This window comes from Dipodomys merriami, unplaced genomic scaffold (genome assembly GCF_024711535.1).
Source record: "Dipodomys merriami isolate MVZ:Mamm:240054 unplaced genomic scaffold, mDipMer1.0.p SCAF_10, whole genome shotgun sequence".
Taxonomy (NCBI): Eukaryota; Metazoa; Chordata; class Mammalia; order Rodentia; family Heteromyidae; genus Dipodomys; species Dipodomys merriami.
The window spans coordinates 34642820-34657916 of NW_027202271.1; the positions used below are offsets into that span (position 1 = coordinate 34642820).

Below are 15097 nucleotides of genomic sequence, written 5' to 3' on the forward strand. Positions count from 1 at the left end.
AATAATAGAAGGAGGAATGGCACTAATTTTACATTTCATGTATGAGACATTGCATAAACTATTTTTTTTAAATGTATAGTAGGGGTATATGTGTATGCCAGTCCTGGAGCTTGAATCTAGGGCCTGGGTGATGTTCCTTAGCTTTTTTCCTCAAGGCTGGCTTTGCAACAGTTTGTGTGACAGCTTCACTTCCAGCTCTTTGGTTGATTGGACATAAGAGACTAAAGGACTTTTCTGCTCAAGCTGTCTTCAAACCTTGATCATCAGATCTCAGTCTCCTGAGTAGCTAGGATTATAGGCTTGAGCAACTAGCACCACTTTGTATGGAGTACTTTTAATGGTTTTCTCCTCTGTATGACACATAATAATAATGTTAACACTTACCAAATTATAACTATGAGCTAGGCATCTCAAATATACATGCACATTAAATTCTTAAAACTTTTGACATCTATTTGACAGTTAAGGAAATTGAAACATTGAGAGATCAAGCAACTTTATAGTAAGTGGCAGGACTGCATTAAATCCAGGTGACCTGTTTTTAGTAGCACAGTACAATATGATAAAGATAATGATATTTAAGATATAGAGTTGATTACTATTTAGAGGTCACTACTGGATATGGTTTAAATTTAAAATTTTTTAGAGTCATTTCAAGTTTTATTCTACAAAGTTGAACAAGGAGTTCCCATCTACCCTCTGCTTCTGCAGTGTGTTCCTCCTACTGTCAGCATTCAGCAGTAGGGTGCTACATTGGTTAAAATAGATGGATCTACATCAATGCATCACTCATTTAAATTTCGTACTTTATATTAGTTATCACTCTTTGTGTTGGGTGTTGTATGATATTTAGTGAATGTAGAACAATGTGGCACTGTGGCTCAAGTGGTAGAATGCTTGCCTTGAGCTGAAGAGTTCTGGGACAGCAACCAGGCCCAGAGTTCAAGCCCCACGACCAACAAAAAAAAAAAAGAAAAATGTGTTTCTAACATGACAGGTCTGCCACTTAACTTTTTTCTACTTACCATACAAATAGGAAAAAAATCCATACTTCATAATTTTTTATTTAGATGTTTTTTTCCTGGGATGGCAATATGCAGGTACTTTTTTATAATGCTGGGTTAGGCAGAAAACCACAACTCTCAGCAATGTAATCATAAGAATATACCTAACTTGCCAGGTGCCAGTGGCTAATGCCTGTAATCCTAGTAACTCAGGAGGCTGAGGAGGATTGCAGTTCAAAGCCAGCCCAGGCAGGAAAGTCCATGGTACTTTATCTCCAATTAACCACCAGAAAACCGGAAGTGGCACTGTGGCTTAAGTGGTAGAGCACTGGCCTTGAGCTGAAGAGCTCAGGGACAGTGCCCAGGCCCAGAGTTCAGGCCCCATGACCAACAAGAAAAAGAAAGAATATACCTAACATATTCTAGGCTAGGTGAATCACATTCTCTAATCTGACTGTTCCTTTGTCCTTATTCCTTAGCTCCTGATAAGCACTGATTATTTTTAATCTAAAATTTTATGATACTGGGAATTGAAGCCATGTTAACTATTTGTGCTTATGTTTATGTATGTATATGTATGTATGCATGTATGCTTGTATGCTTATGTATTTGCCAGTACTAGGGCTTGAACTAATACAGTTAGTTTTCATAATCACATTGGTGAAAACAAAAAAGTGTGAAAACATCCAACATTTTTTATAATCTCATGTTTGTAAGCACGTGCACGTGTGTGTGCACCAGTGCTAGGGCTTGAACTCAGGGCTGGGTGCAGTCCCTGAGCTTTTGTGCCAAAGGCTAGAGCTCCAACGTTTAAACCATAGCTCTACATCTGGGTTTTTGGTGGCTAATTAGAGATAAGTGTCTAAAGGGCTTTCTTACCTCTGCTGGCTTTGAACCATAGTCCTCAGATCTCAGCCTTCTGAGTAGCCAAAAGTGTTAGTCAACAGTGCCCGGCTGCTATTTTGTTTCTATTTGTTTTTTTTTTTGTGGGGGGAGGGTGGAGGGTCCAGTCATGGGGCTTGAGCTCTGGGCCTGGGCGCTGTCCCTCAGCGCTTCAGCTCAAGGCTAGTGGTCTACCACTTGAGCCACAGTGCCACTTCTGGCTTTTTTCTTTTTCTTTTTTTTTTTTTTTTTGGGTCCGGTCGTGGGGCCTGAACTCTGGGCCTGGGCGCTGTCCCTCAGCTCTTCAGCTCAAGGCTAGCGCTCTACCACTTGAGCCACAGCGCCACTTCCGGCTTTTTTCTTTTTGCTTATGTGGTGCTGAGGAATCGAACCCAGGGCCTTGAGCATGCAAGGCAAGCGCTCTACCACTGAGCCACCTTCCCAGCCCGGCTTTTTTCTTTTTGCTATGTGGTGCTGAAGAATCGAACCCAGGGCCTCATGCATGCAAGGCAAGCGCTCTACCACTGAGCCACCTTCCCAGCCCTCTATTTGGTTTTAAGGGAGAGTCTCACTGATGTTGTCCTGGCTGGCTTTCAGCTCTCTATCCTCCTTCAAGTAGCTTGTATTACAAGTGTACACCAGTATTCCCAGCTAACCATCAATATATTTACTTTCTATAGTTTTGACTTTTCTGGTATGTCATACAGAATGCTACAATATGTAGCTTTTTATATTGGCTTTTTAGGTGTAATATTTCTTTTTAGTTTCTTTCATGTCATTATGGCTTAATAGGTCAATTCTTTTAAAAACACTGAGTAATATTTCATTGAATATTCCACACTTTAGCCATTCATCTACTGAAGGTCACTTTGTTGCTTCTCAGCTTTGGTCTTTTATTTTCATTGTAGTTCTGTATAGTAAGTGCATTTTATTAAACTGTTTACAGATTAAGAAATAGACAGAAGTGAAGTAATTTGTTCAGGTTCATATCTTCAAAGTTGCTAGTTTGTCTTAGAACCTAAACTCTCTGATTGTCAAACCCATATTTCTCTCTATATAAATTTTTAGGTTGAAGTATCATCTTTTATTATTATTTTTACCTTATAGTAGATAAACTGTCAATTCTGATAAATTCTTCTATGATACTAAAGGAGTTACAAGATGGAGATATTATCTTGACTTTAGTCAGTGGTAGTGGTTTTGGGCTGCTAACCTTCAGAACTGTGAGATAATAAATTTTTACGTTGATTTAAGCTATTAAGGTTGTGACAGTGATGATAAATTAACACAAATGCCATCACATAATACTTGTTTGTAGCAATGTTTAGAGTAGCAGACCTCTTGAGGGAAATAAGAAAGGCTTTGGTGAATCTAAGACTTTATAAAAGCTAGCCCACGCTTGAGATGTGATACATTTATGAATAGCAATTATGAGCAGGAATACTGAGGTTTTTTAAAGTGCTTCACTGCTAACCATGTAGCATTTGTAGAGGGAATGGTGGCTATTAAAGCTGGAAAAGGCAAATTGAGACAGATTCATAAAAGCTTTTGAATTACTGCTACAGTGGTCTCTGTTTCTCCTGTATGTGTGATTTTAAGAATTTTAAGTAAGTTATAGGGACAGTAATATGGAATATGGAATAACTACTTGAAAATATATTAACAGGGCAATAGAGAGAAGGGGGCCAATTGTTTTGAGAAAAGGAACATAGTGGTAATTTGTAAATAATTGCTCCTGAGATTTGAGGGATAAGGAGTCAAGGTCAAAGTTGAATATATTTTCTAGCTTGGATAATAGAAATGCCTTAAAAAAATTTGAGACAGAAACTCATGTAGCAGGCTGGCCTAGAACTCATATTTAGCCAATGCTGGCTTAGAATTCCTGCATCTGCTTTTCTCTTTGCAGGAATTGCAGACTTTTGCCATCATACTGGTGGGATATAAACATCTTTTGATAAACAGGACAGGGACTCAATGGTAGAGTGCTTGGTAAATGTGGACAGTTTTGGGTTCCATTCCAGGCATAATACCTTCTTTAAAAAAAAAAAAAAGTAGCCGGGCGCTGGTGGCTCACGCCTGTAATCCTACCTACTCAGGAGGCTGAGATCTGAGGATCGTGGTTCAAAGCCAGCCCGGGCAGGAGAGACCGTGAGACTCCTATCTCCAATAAACCACCAGAAAACTGTAAGTGGCACTGTAGCTCAAGTGGTAGAGTGCTCGCCTTGAGCTGAAGAGCTGAGGAACAGCGCCCAGGCCCAGAGTTCAAGCCCCAGGGCCGGCCAAAAAAAAAAAAAAAAGTATGGAGAAAGAATAGGTTTTGGAGGTGTTGAGAAAATAAAATTCGTTACATAATTTAAAAAGGTTTCAACAAGTATTTATTTTTGTATAATAGGGTTAAAGTATGCGTGAAATAGAAAAAGAAGAAAAAATAATTCCTGTTCCTCATTCAGAAAATGAGACTTAAAGACTTCTAATCCTATTATTTCCTTACTTAAAACTCTCTGATTACCTGGCCATAGGTGGCTCCACCTGTTAATCCTAGCAATTTAGAAGACAGATTTGAAGATTGTTATTGGAAGCCAGCTCATGCAGGAAAGTCCCATGATACTCTTTTATCTCCAGTTAACCAAAAAAAAAAAACCCTAGAAATGGAGCTGTGTCTCAAGTGATGGAGTGCTTGCCTTGAATGAAAAAGCTAAGAGACAGTGCCCAGGCCATGAGTTCCTCAGAACCAGCACCAAAAGAGAAGAAAAACAACCTCCCTGAGCTCTAACCTAATGAGTGAGAGTGCTAAATGTATGTTTATTCTCACTTGAATGTAGGATTTTCACATTACTCTAAGAAACTGTACAGATTCCTGTTGCCTTTTTGGATTTTCAGCCCTGTTTCTCTAGGTTTTGTATTTAAATAATTTAATTTACATGTGCATGTTACTCATATATTAATTTTTTTTTACAATATTTAAGAAGTGCTCCCTCACAATTTTCCAAAATTATTTTTGTCTGCTTCAGCTTTCTGGAACCTAATTGGAAATGTGTCCAAGACTTGAGTTTGGGCTGCTGGTCCTTTAGCTTTTTCACTCAAGGCTGAAACTCTGCCACTTGAGCAACAGTTCTACTTCTGGCTTTTTGGTGGTTAATTGGAGATAAGTCTTAGAGACTTTCTGCTTTGACTGGCTTCAAACCAGAGTCCTTAGGCTCAGCCTGTTGAGTAGCCAGGATTACAGGTGTGAGCCATAGGCACCCTGCTTAGAACTAGTTTTCAAAGAAGCTAAAGATATATGAACATTTTCCTAGTGCAAAATTTTCATTTATTATTATCATGCCAAACATTCTCGTTAAGTTGATATTTTGACTTGAGTCAATGGTGGTATTAAAGCATAAAGAGAACCAGTGTCATAAATTGGACTCTTTATTAGAGCCAACTATCTAATACTCTTCTTGAGAGAATGGTGCTACAGCAAGAATATATTATATGAGTCTAGTGTTGACTGAAAACTTAATTTGAAATCTTGCCATTCCACATTCCCAATTAACCAAGTCATTTTTTGTCCATTCTTCCTTAAGTAGTGCATTAAAACCAGGGTTAATGAAGGATTGTGACATGAAAGTAGTGCCATCTGTTGACATAGTAAATGAATTACATTTTAAAGGAACATTTCTTTTAAAAAAATGTCTTACTAGCAGCTGGTTTTCTTTGCTATCTATTGCCATTTATGTTCATTATATTAATGTAATTCATTATATGAGCTTAGGGCCTAGGCATTGTCCCTTGAGGTTTTAGTTGTTTGTTTTTTTTTGTTTTGTTTTTGGTGCTGTTCCTTGGTTTTGAACTCAGGTCCTGGACACTATCCCTGAGCTTCTTTTTGCTCAAGGCCTAGTGTTCTACCACTTAAGCCACAGTTCTACTTCTGGCATATTTGGTGATTTTTATTTTTTTATTTTGGAGATAAGAGTTTCATGGACTTTCCTGCCTGGGCTGGGTTTGACTGTAATCCTTAGATCTCTGCCTCCTGAAGAGCTAGGATAACAGGTGTGAGCCACCAAGCACCTGGCCTGATGGCTAGCCCTGTATCATTTAAGACACAGTTATACGTCTGGCTTAGTTGGTAATCTATTGGAGATAAGATAAGAGTCTCATGGACTTTCCTATCCTGGTTGGCTTTGAACAATCATCCTCAGATCTCAGCCTCCTGATTAGCTAGGCTCAAAGGCATGAGCTACTGGGACCTAACCACTATTTCTTTTAAAAAGTTGATATATTATTTCCAGAGGTTGGTTCATTACTACCTAAATTTTCCTTTCTTGCCAGAATTGTTTACATGTTTCTGACTGTGGAGTGAGTACATTTATTTTACAATAAAAGAATGAAGTTTTATTTCGAATGAGCTTCATCTGTATGCTTTTTGTTTCATTTTGTTTTAAGAAGGTTTCACATTTGGTTCAGTATTTTCTTTCCATTCAGCAATGCTTTATAATGCTGTAATAGTTTTATAAACTTAATAGAATTAAATTTCAGCAGCTCAAATAAAAATTTAATTTAGCTTCTCTGTTCAGAGTCTTAACTTACTAGAATGATAACTGGCAGCAGCCATACAGTGCAAGTCATGAACAAAATATGGCTGAATACCTGTGGCTTGTTTACATACCTATGTATGTGGGCCATGTCCTAAAGGCAGGCAGCTAACCTGTGTATTGTGGCACACGCGCACACACACACACACACACACACACATATGCCTATCATTTTTTTTGGGGGGGGGTCCGGTCGTGGGGCCTGAACTCTGGGTCTGGGCGCTGTCCCTCAGCTCTTCAGCTGAAGGCTAGCACTCTACCACTTGAGCCACAGCACCACTTCCGGCTTTTTTCTTTTTGCTTATGTGGTGCTGAGGAATCGAACCCAGTGCCTCAGGTATGCTAGGCAAGCGCTCTACCACTGAGCCACCTTCCCAGCTCATGCCTATCATTTTATTGGATTGTTTTTCACTCCTCTTCCCTTAACCCTTCTCCCCTGCCCCCAGTACTGGAGTTTGAACTCAGGTCCACATGTTTGCTAGGCAGGTGCCTGTTTTGGTTTAGGAATTTATTTATTTGAGAATTGGAGTGCCTTTTCTTATATATTTGTTATTATATTTTGCTGTCTCTGAATTAATTATATTTTGCCTTCCAGAAATAAACTGTTCATGAGTTTTATATTATGTTCTATTCCAAGAAATATGATGAAATCTATGTAATGTAGCTCCATTTTGTATAGGATTATATATATCCTTCCTTTGTCTAGTGTATCCATACTTTATATACAATGTGGCCTTTGGTTCTTTGGTAGAAATGTCAGTTTCCAGATCAAGAAGTGTCTCAAAGTGATTGTGTTCAGACTACCCTTACTTTACTTAATAATTTCACCAAAGAATAAAGGTTATAATATTAGCAATTAGATCATGGCTAAAAGAAGCAATAAATAAAGGAAAAGGTAAAACTTCTTAAGGTCACAAAAAGGTTGTAGGCTGAGATTGTTAAGACATATGGTAAGAGTCTTCCATCTGTGAAGCTGTGAAGAAGGAAAAGTTTTGCTATCATATTTTAGAAGGCAACAGTTAAAATTGCTGTATGTAAGAAGTTCTTAGTCAAAAATGGAAAAGCCATGTGTAACATAGAGTTCATTATTTTCTGGTATTTTAGGTATCCATTGTGGGTGCAGACTCTTTACATTGTACCATTGTGTAGAGGGTACAAATATTGTGTAATTCTACCAGGGCATATGAATGAAATTGTAATATCATCTTGACACATAAACTAGCCCTGGCTCCATACCTGCTCTGTAAATTTGAGAGTTTGAATCCTGTCATAATACTGATTGATTGATTTCTTTTTATGTGTGTAGCACATGTGCCAGTACTGGGATTTGAACTCAGAGCCTCACACTATTGCCTTTTCTTGCTTAAGGTTGGTGCTCCACCATTTGAGCCACACTTCCTCTTTGAGCTTTTTTGTGGTTAATTGGAGATAATAGACTTTTTTTTTTTTTTGGATCCAGTTGTGGGGCCTGAACTCTGGGCCTGGGCGCTGTCCCTCAGCTCTTCAGCTCAAGGCTAGCGCTCTACCACTTGAGCCACAGCGCCACTTCCGGCTTTTTTCTTTTTGCTTATGTGGTGCTGAGGAATCAAACCCAGGGCCTCAGGCATGCAGGGCAAGCACTCTACTACTGAGCCACCTTCCCAGCCCGAGATAATAGTCTTTTGGACTTTTCTTTTCAGACTGGTTTCAAATTGTGATCTGAGCCTGAATAGCTAGAATTACAGGACTTGGCCATCCTGGTATCCTTTTACCAGCAGTATATATTAGAGAGAGAGAGAGAGAGAGAGAGAGAGAGAGAGAGAGAGAGAGAGAGAGAGAGAGAGAGAGAGAGAGAGAGAGAGAGAGAGAGTGTGTGTGTGTGTGTGTGTGTGTGTATTCCATGTGAGATTATACCAGGTCTTCTCATTTCTGTCTACACTTGTAGTGTGGCTTATTTTAGAGGTAAATTTTCTCCTTCGAGTCTGTTCAACAGCTGACAAAACCAGCACTGTCAAAATCTGTGGCTGACAACTAGATACATGAAAATTTTTGCCAAGTAGCTTCTGTTTTATATATAATTTTATTGTATATTAGTCTTAGAAAGAAAGACTTGTAATCTAGAAATTTGTATGTGTTTTTGCTGGGTTGAACCCTGAGTCTTGTGAATGCTAGGGAAGTGTTTTACCACTGAGCTACATCCCCAGCAAAATTTCTGAAACTTTTTGGAAAGCAAATGAATCTTTTCAAGTTGAAGAAATCTACTTAAAGCCCTAAATGAAAGAGATTTAATTGAGAGGTCATTAGGCTGAGGTGGATCTAATGCTTTGGGTTCCTACATCAGCAAACTAAAATCTAATTTGGTGAAAATGGAAAAATGTAACTTGAACTATATCAATCAAAACCTGCCGATCAACGTCTAATAAAGACTTTGCCAATTAGCTGTTACCTGGGGACTTCCCAATAGACCATGTCTAAATAAAGCCAGTGACTAGTAGCCAACCAAGTAATTAATTTTGCTTTTGAGTTCAGCATACAAAGGCTGTCTGCTCTCATTCCGGTTCTCTTATAGTATTAATATTGTCTAATTCAGGAATTGTTCTTTGTTCAAATAAACTTTTGCTAAGTTTATCTAAACTTGTTTCTAACATCTAGTGTTTAAAAGCGATAAATAACAAAGTACTTTGTTTTTTTTTAATTTAATTTTATTGTCAAGGTGATGTACAGAGGGGTTACAGTTACATAAGTAAGGTAATGAGTATATTTCTTATCAAACTTGTTACCCCCCATTTTCCCCCCACTTTACCTCGCCCCCAACTCCCACCCCCAAGTTGTACATATTATTTCCAACATATTGTCTTGTGAGTATTGCTGTTGCATTGGTTCACACTTTGTCCTTTGTCTCACCATCTTCCCTTCCCTAATTCACATAAATGTATCTAAATACCCATGGTACCAAAATCAGATACAGTGGCAATGGGATAAACCATAGGGAAAAAAAAAAACACAAAAGAAAAAAAAAATCACATAGTACATTTAAAACAACAACAACAAAGAAAAACCATTTGTTCCCATGTCTTAGAGTTCATTTTGCTTAACATCATCTTATATGGTCATATGTACATAGCTATTGAGATACTCTTTTCATCTACTAGGACTATCTTAGACATATACTGATTACTACAAATGAGGGAAATCATGGGTCCTATATTTCTTTGGGTCTGGCTTACTTCACTTAATAGAATTTTTCCAAGTCTTTCCATTTCCTTATGAATGGGATGATGTTCTTTCTGATGGAAGCATAGAATTCCATTGTGTATATATACCACATTTTGTTGATCCATTCATCCACTGAGGGGTATCTGGGTTGGTTCCATATCTTAACTATGGTAAATAATACTGCAATAAGCATACTTGGCTGGTAGCTTTAGTTTGGCCTTGTTTGTGGTCAAGTGGGATAGCTGGGTCATATGGGAGCTCTATGGTTAGTCTTTTGAGGAACCTCCATATTACTTTTTAGATTGGTGAACAAGTGTACACTCCCACGAAGAGTGTAGTGTAGCATTCCCTTTTGGACACAACCCCTCCAGCATCTCAAAAGTACTGTTTAAAAAAGTGTTTATGCTTAAGGCTAATGTTCTACCACTTGAGTCACAGCCTCACTTCCATCTTTTAGTGGTTGATTGGAGATGAGAGTTTCACATACTTTCCTGCCCAGGCTAGCTTTGAACCATGATCTTTAGATCTCAGTGTCTGGAGTAGCTAGGATTATAGGTGCATGAACCACCAGCACCTGGTTAAAATTCCTTTTTGTTGAAAATATTCATAATAATCATTATATATCAATTAAAAGGCAGTAATCAAATTGCTTGTCTTCTAAATTTATGGCTCAAATTAGTTTTAGAATTTCTAGCACAAATTGAGTAGTGATAGTAAAGCATAGATTTGTTTCCAGTGAAATCCCCTTACTTTTGTGTTATTAAATGATTGTGGTAGGTGATGTGACCAGAAAGAAGTGAATATAAGTTGTTTTAAGGATTTCTTTCTACCTACATATTAAATGATTTATCCTTTATTCATATTTATATATTTATGCCAGAAAGATACCAAACAATACAATTTCACTGATGGAAGAAGTAATTGTTAGTGCTGTAATATTCTGAGGAAGCTGACTATAGCAAATTTTGTATTTTAAATAGAAAATTAAAAATAGTATGTAAGCTTTGAATGAATGTAGTAGTCTTACTGCCATGTAATTAATTTTTATGTAATATTACTTTTGATATTTTCAGAACTATCTTGATGAGTTGCTTAATGAATAGGACATGGTCTGAGATGTTAGGTGACTTCATCATCATGTGAATATCATAGACAAATCTCGCTAGTGTGGTTACAGATGTGCTGGCTAGGATCCTTTTGTGTAACCCAGATGGAAATCATGAGTAGAAGAGGAATAGCACTTCTAGGGTTGGTAGTCCTGGGTCCTTAATTGCTGAAGGCTTATGAACTGGACCAACAAGTTCAGAAGCTTATAGCTTCAAGCCCTGAAATTACATAGGTCAGAGACCTATAGCATTAGATATACAGTCTTATCACTGTGAGCCTTAATTGCCAGTAGTCCAGCTCTTTGCAGCTAGTAAATCTCTCAATTCTAAGTACTAGTAATAGGTAGCAGTAGTCCACACTACTAGTATCAGCTAGTGTTGCAGCCTTGGGCTTTGAGACTCTTAGTCTTCAAAGCTTCGCAGCTACCAGGAATTCTTCCAGTCGCAGAGGCTCAGTCTTGTGCTCACCACTTTTTGCCATCTTGACTTTCTGTCTTGTCTGCCTTCTTTATGCTTCTTCCATCCTCTGTCACCCTTTCTCTCCTGCTTTAGATTGCTTCTGCTCAGCAGCTACTTTCTACAACTCTCACCGCTACTGCTGGTGTAAACATTTGTTGCCATCAGCCTACTGAGGCTCTGTTCTCTTTTTTTGTTTGTAGCTCAACCTACTGGACTTGATTTTTAAGAAAAGTAGACCTCATAGCCCCCACTAGGTGATCTCTATCTCATCTTGTGAGTAGCTGCAGATGATTAGGCTCACAAAGGCTTGCCTTACTTACTTGTCTTACTACCTTCCAAGTCTAATACAAGTTGTCTGGAATGCTTCTGTTTGGAACCAGGCCTTTTGGTATAGGATTTCTGGGTGCATTTGAAGTTACCATTGGAATTAGGGTGTCTAATTTAGAGTGGTTATCATAACCCAGCCTTACGGCTGGGTTGCTGCAAGGGCATTCTGGTCAGTTGGCATTTGCTGACAGTTACCCACTCAAGGCTACCAAGCATGAAGGAAAGAGTGTATCCACTACCATTCAAAGGCCTGAAGGCCTCACCAGCAGTTTGTTTCATTCCATAAAAGGCATTATAGAATGTTTATTCAAATGAAGAGTTAAAACTTAATGTAAAACTAGCATTTTCAACAGCACTTTGCAGTAGTTAGCAGCATTTAATAATGCTATTTAGTTCTTAACCCCTGCCTGAGTGCTTTTTGGGAAAATTGGATACCTTTATCTGTAAACTTAGATTTTTAAAATATATTCGTATAACCTTTATAGATTTTTAAAATTTTGATGTTTTTATTGTAAAAATACTGTACGGAAGAGTTACAGTAATATGAGCAAGGTAGTAATAAGTACATTTCCTATCAAGCATTGTTGCCTCCTCCTTAGATTTTCCCCTACCATCCCTTCCCTCCCACCTCCTCAACTACACTCCCCCTCCTCCCCCCTCCCCCACTGCCTAAATTGTAAAGTTCATTTTTCTACATAGTGTCTTGTACATCTCATTGTTACAATGGGTCAACCTGTATCCCTATTTAAGCTTTTTTTTTTTTTTTTTTTACCCTTCCCCTCCCCAAATTAGAGAAGTGTATATACAAGATGCAGGGCACTGACATCAAATACAGTAAAAACAGGGGTTATACTGTGGGGGAGAAACATACAGTGAAACAAAAGAAATCACATGGTATATTATAAATACCTTAGAAACAGTAGCAAGAAAGAAAAAACCACTTGTGTTCCTATTTTGGTGTTCATTTCACTTAACATCATCTTACCTGGTCATATGTACATAGCTTTTGCCCTTTTCTGCTTGGCCCAGACATATACTAGTTATTATTGCAAATAAGGGAAACCATGGGACCTATGTTTTTTTGGGCCTGGCTTACTTCACTTAATATAATTTTTTCGAAGTCTTTCAACATTTCCTAACAAATGGGGCAATGTCATTCTTTCTGATGGAGGCATAGAATTCCATTGTGTATATATACCACATTTTCTTGATCCATTCATCTACTGAGGGGCATCTGGGTTGGTTCCATATCTTAGCTATGGTAAATAAAGCTGCAATAAACATAGTTGTGTTGGTAGCTTTAGTATGGTCTTGCTTGTGATCATTTGGGTAAATGCCCCAAAGTGGGGAGCTCTATGTGGAGTCTTTTGAGGAAACTCTATACTGCTTTCCAAAGTGGTTGAAAAGTTTACACCATTACCAAAAATGCAGTAGGGTTCCCTTCTGGCCACATCTGTTGTTATTAGATTTCTTGATTATAGCCATTCTAACTGAGGTGAGGTGGACTCTCAGTGTTTTAATTTGCATTTCTTTTATGGCTAGAGAGGTTGAGCATTTCTTTATATGTCTATTGGCCATTCTTATTTCCTCTTCAGAGAAGTTTCTTTTTAAGTCTTTAGTCCACTTATTTATCAGGCAGTTGTTTCTTTGAGGATTTGTTGTTGGGGAATTTAAGTGTTTGAGTTCCAGGTATATTTTAGATATGAGACCCTTATCCATTGTATGGCTAGTGAAGATCTTCTCCCAGTCTGTGGGCTTTCTATTGATCTTGCTAGCTATGTCCTTTGCCATGCAGAAGCTCTTCAGCTTCATGCAATCCCATTTGTCCAACCTTCTTTGATTTGTTGTGTTCTGGGTCGCTATTAAGAAAATTTTGGCCTGTGCCAAGGAGACCTAGGGTTTCTCCTGTTCCTTCCTGTAATATTTTCAGGGTGTCTGCTTTGACTTTGAGGTCTTTGATCCATTTGGAGTTGATTCTGGTACAGGGTGATACAAGGGTCTAGCTTTAGTTTTCTACAGGTGATTAACCAGCACCATTTACTGACGAGGCTGTCTTTCTTCCATTTTGTTTTTGTAGCTCCCTTTTTGAAGATTAGGTGGCTCTAGGTCTGTGGGTTCATTTGTGGGTTTTCAATTCTATTCCATTGGTCCTGAGGTCTGTTCTTGTGCCAGTACCAAGTTGTTTTGATTACTATGGCGTTGTAGTAGAGTTTGAAAGTTGGTATTGATATTCCTCCAGCACTATTCTTTCTGTTAAGGATTGTTTTAGATATTTGGGGTCTTTCATTGTTCCATATGAATTTTTGGATTGCTTCTATTGAAGAATGAGGTTGGAATATTGATAGGTATTGAATTTGTAGATAGCCTTGGGAAGTATTGCCATTTTCACAATATTGATCCTTCCAATCTAGGAGCATGGGAGGTTTTTCCACTTCCTAAGTTGTGCTTTGATTTCCTTTTTCAGGGTTTTAAAGTTTTCATCATAGAGGTCCTTCACTTCTTTAGTTAATTCCTCAGTATTTTATTTTTGTGGGGCTATTACAAAAGGAGTTGCTTTCCTGGTTTCAGCTGCACTCTTCCCATTGTTGGCATACAGGAAAGTTATTGATTTTTGAGGGTTAATTTTTTTTTGGGGGGTCCGGTTGTGGGGCCTGAACTCTGGGCCTGGGCACTGTCCCTCAGCTCTTCAGCTCAAGGCTAGCGCTCTACCACTTGAGCCACAGCGCCACTTCCGGCTTTTTCTTTTTGCTTATGTGGTGCTGAGGAATCGAACCCAGGGCCTCATGCATGCAAGGCAAGCACTCTACCATTGAGCCACCTTCCCAGCCCATTGAGGGTTAATTTTATACCCTGCTACTTTGCCAAAGTTTTGAAACAGCTCTAGTAATTTGGGGATGGAGTCTGTGGGATTCTTTAAATACAAGATCATGACATCTGCAAAGAGGGAGAGTTTTACTTCAGCTTTCCCTATTTGGATCCACTTTATGTTTGCATCCTTTCTTATTGCTAGGCATTAACATACATAAATTGAAGAGAAGTGGAGAGAGTGGACATCCTTGTCTCATTCCTGAGTTTGGAGGAAATTAACCTTTAAAGATTTTGTTTATTACGAATCTGTACAGCATGTTACTGAACTGAATCCAGTAGACATTTGTAACATTATAAGTACTTGTATATCTAAACAGAGGAAAAGTACAATATTGGGTGCTAGAATTTTTTTAGATTTTACAGTATTACTATACATGTATTCCATAACATGTCTGAAATGTTATGATGGCCATGATTGTATTCAAATAGACTTAGATTTTATTAGAATTGTACATCATTTCTCTTGTTGTTGGTCATGGGGCTTGAATGCAGGGCCTTGGCGCTATCCCTGAGCTCAATGCTCTGCCACTTTGAGCCATAGTCCCACTTCTGGTTTTCTGGTGGTCAATTGGAGATAAGAGTCTCCAGGTCTTTTCTGCCTAGGCTGGCCTTGAACCATGATCCTCAGATCCCAGGCTCCTGAATAGCTAGGATTATAGACATGAGCCACCAGCACCCTGCT

The 15097-nt window shown here is 38.4% G+C and overlaps 1 protein-coding gene across 2 annotated transcripts in view; it reads left to right on the plus strand.

The window, feature by feature from the left end:
• Zdhhc17 (zinc finger DHHC-type palmitoyltransferase 17) overlaps nt 1–15097 on the plus strand; it is a 72420-nt gene that overhangs the window by 9050 nt on the left and 48273 nt on the right. The gene's annotated exons all lie outside the window — the stretch shown is intronic.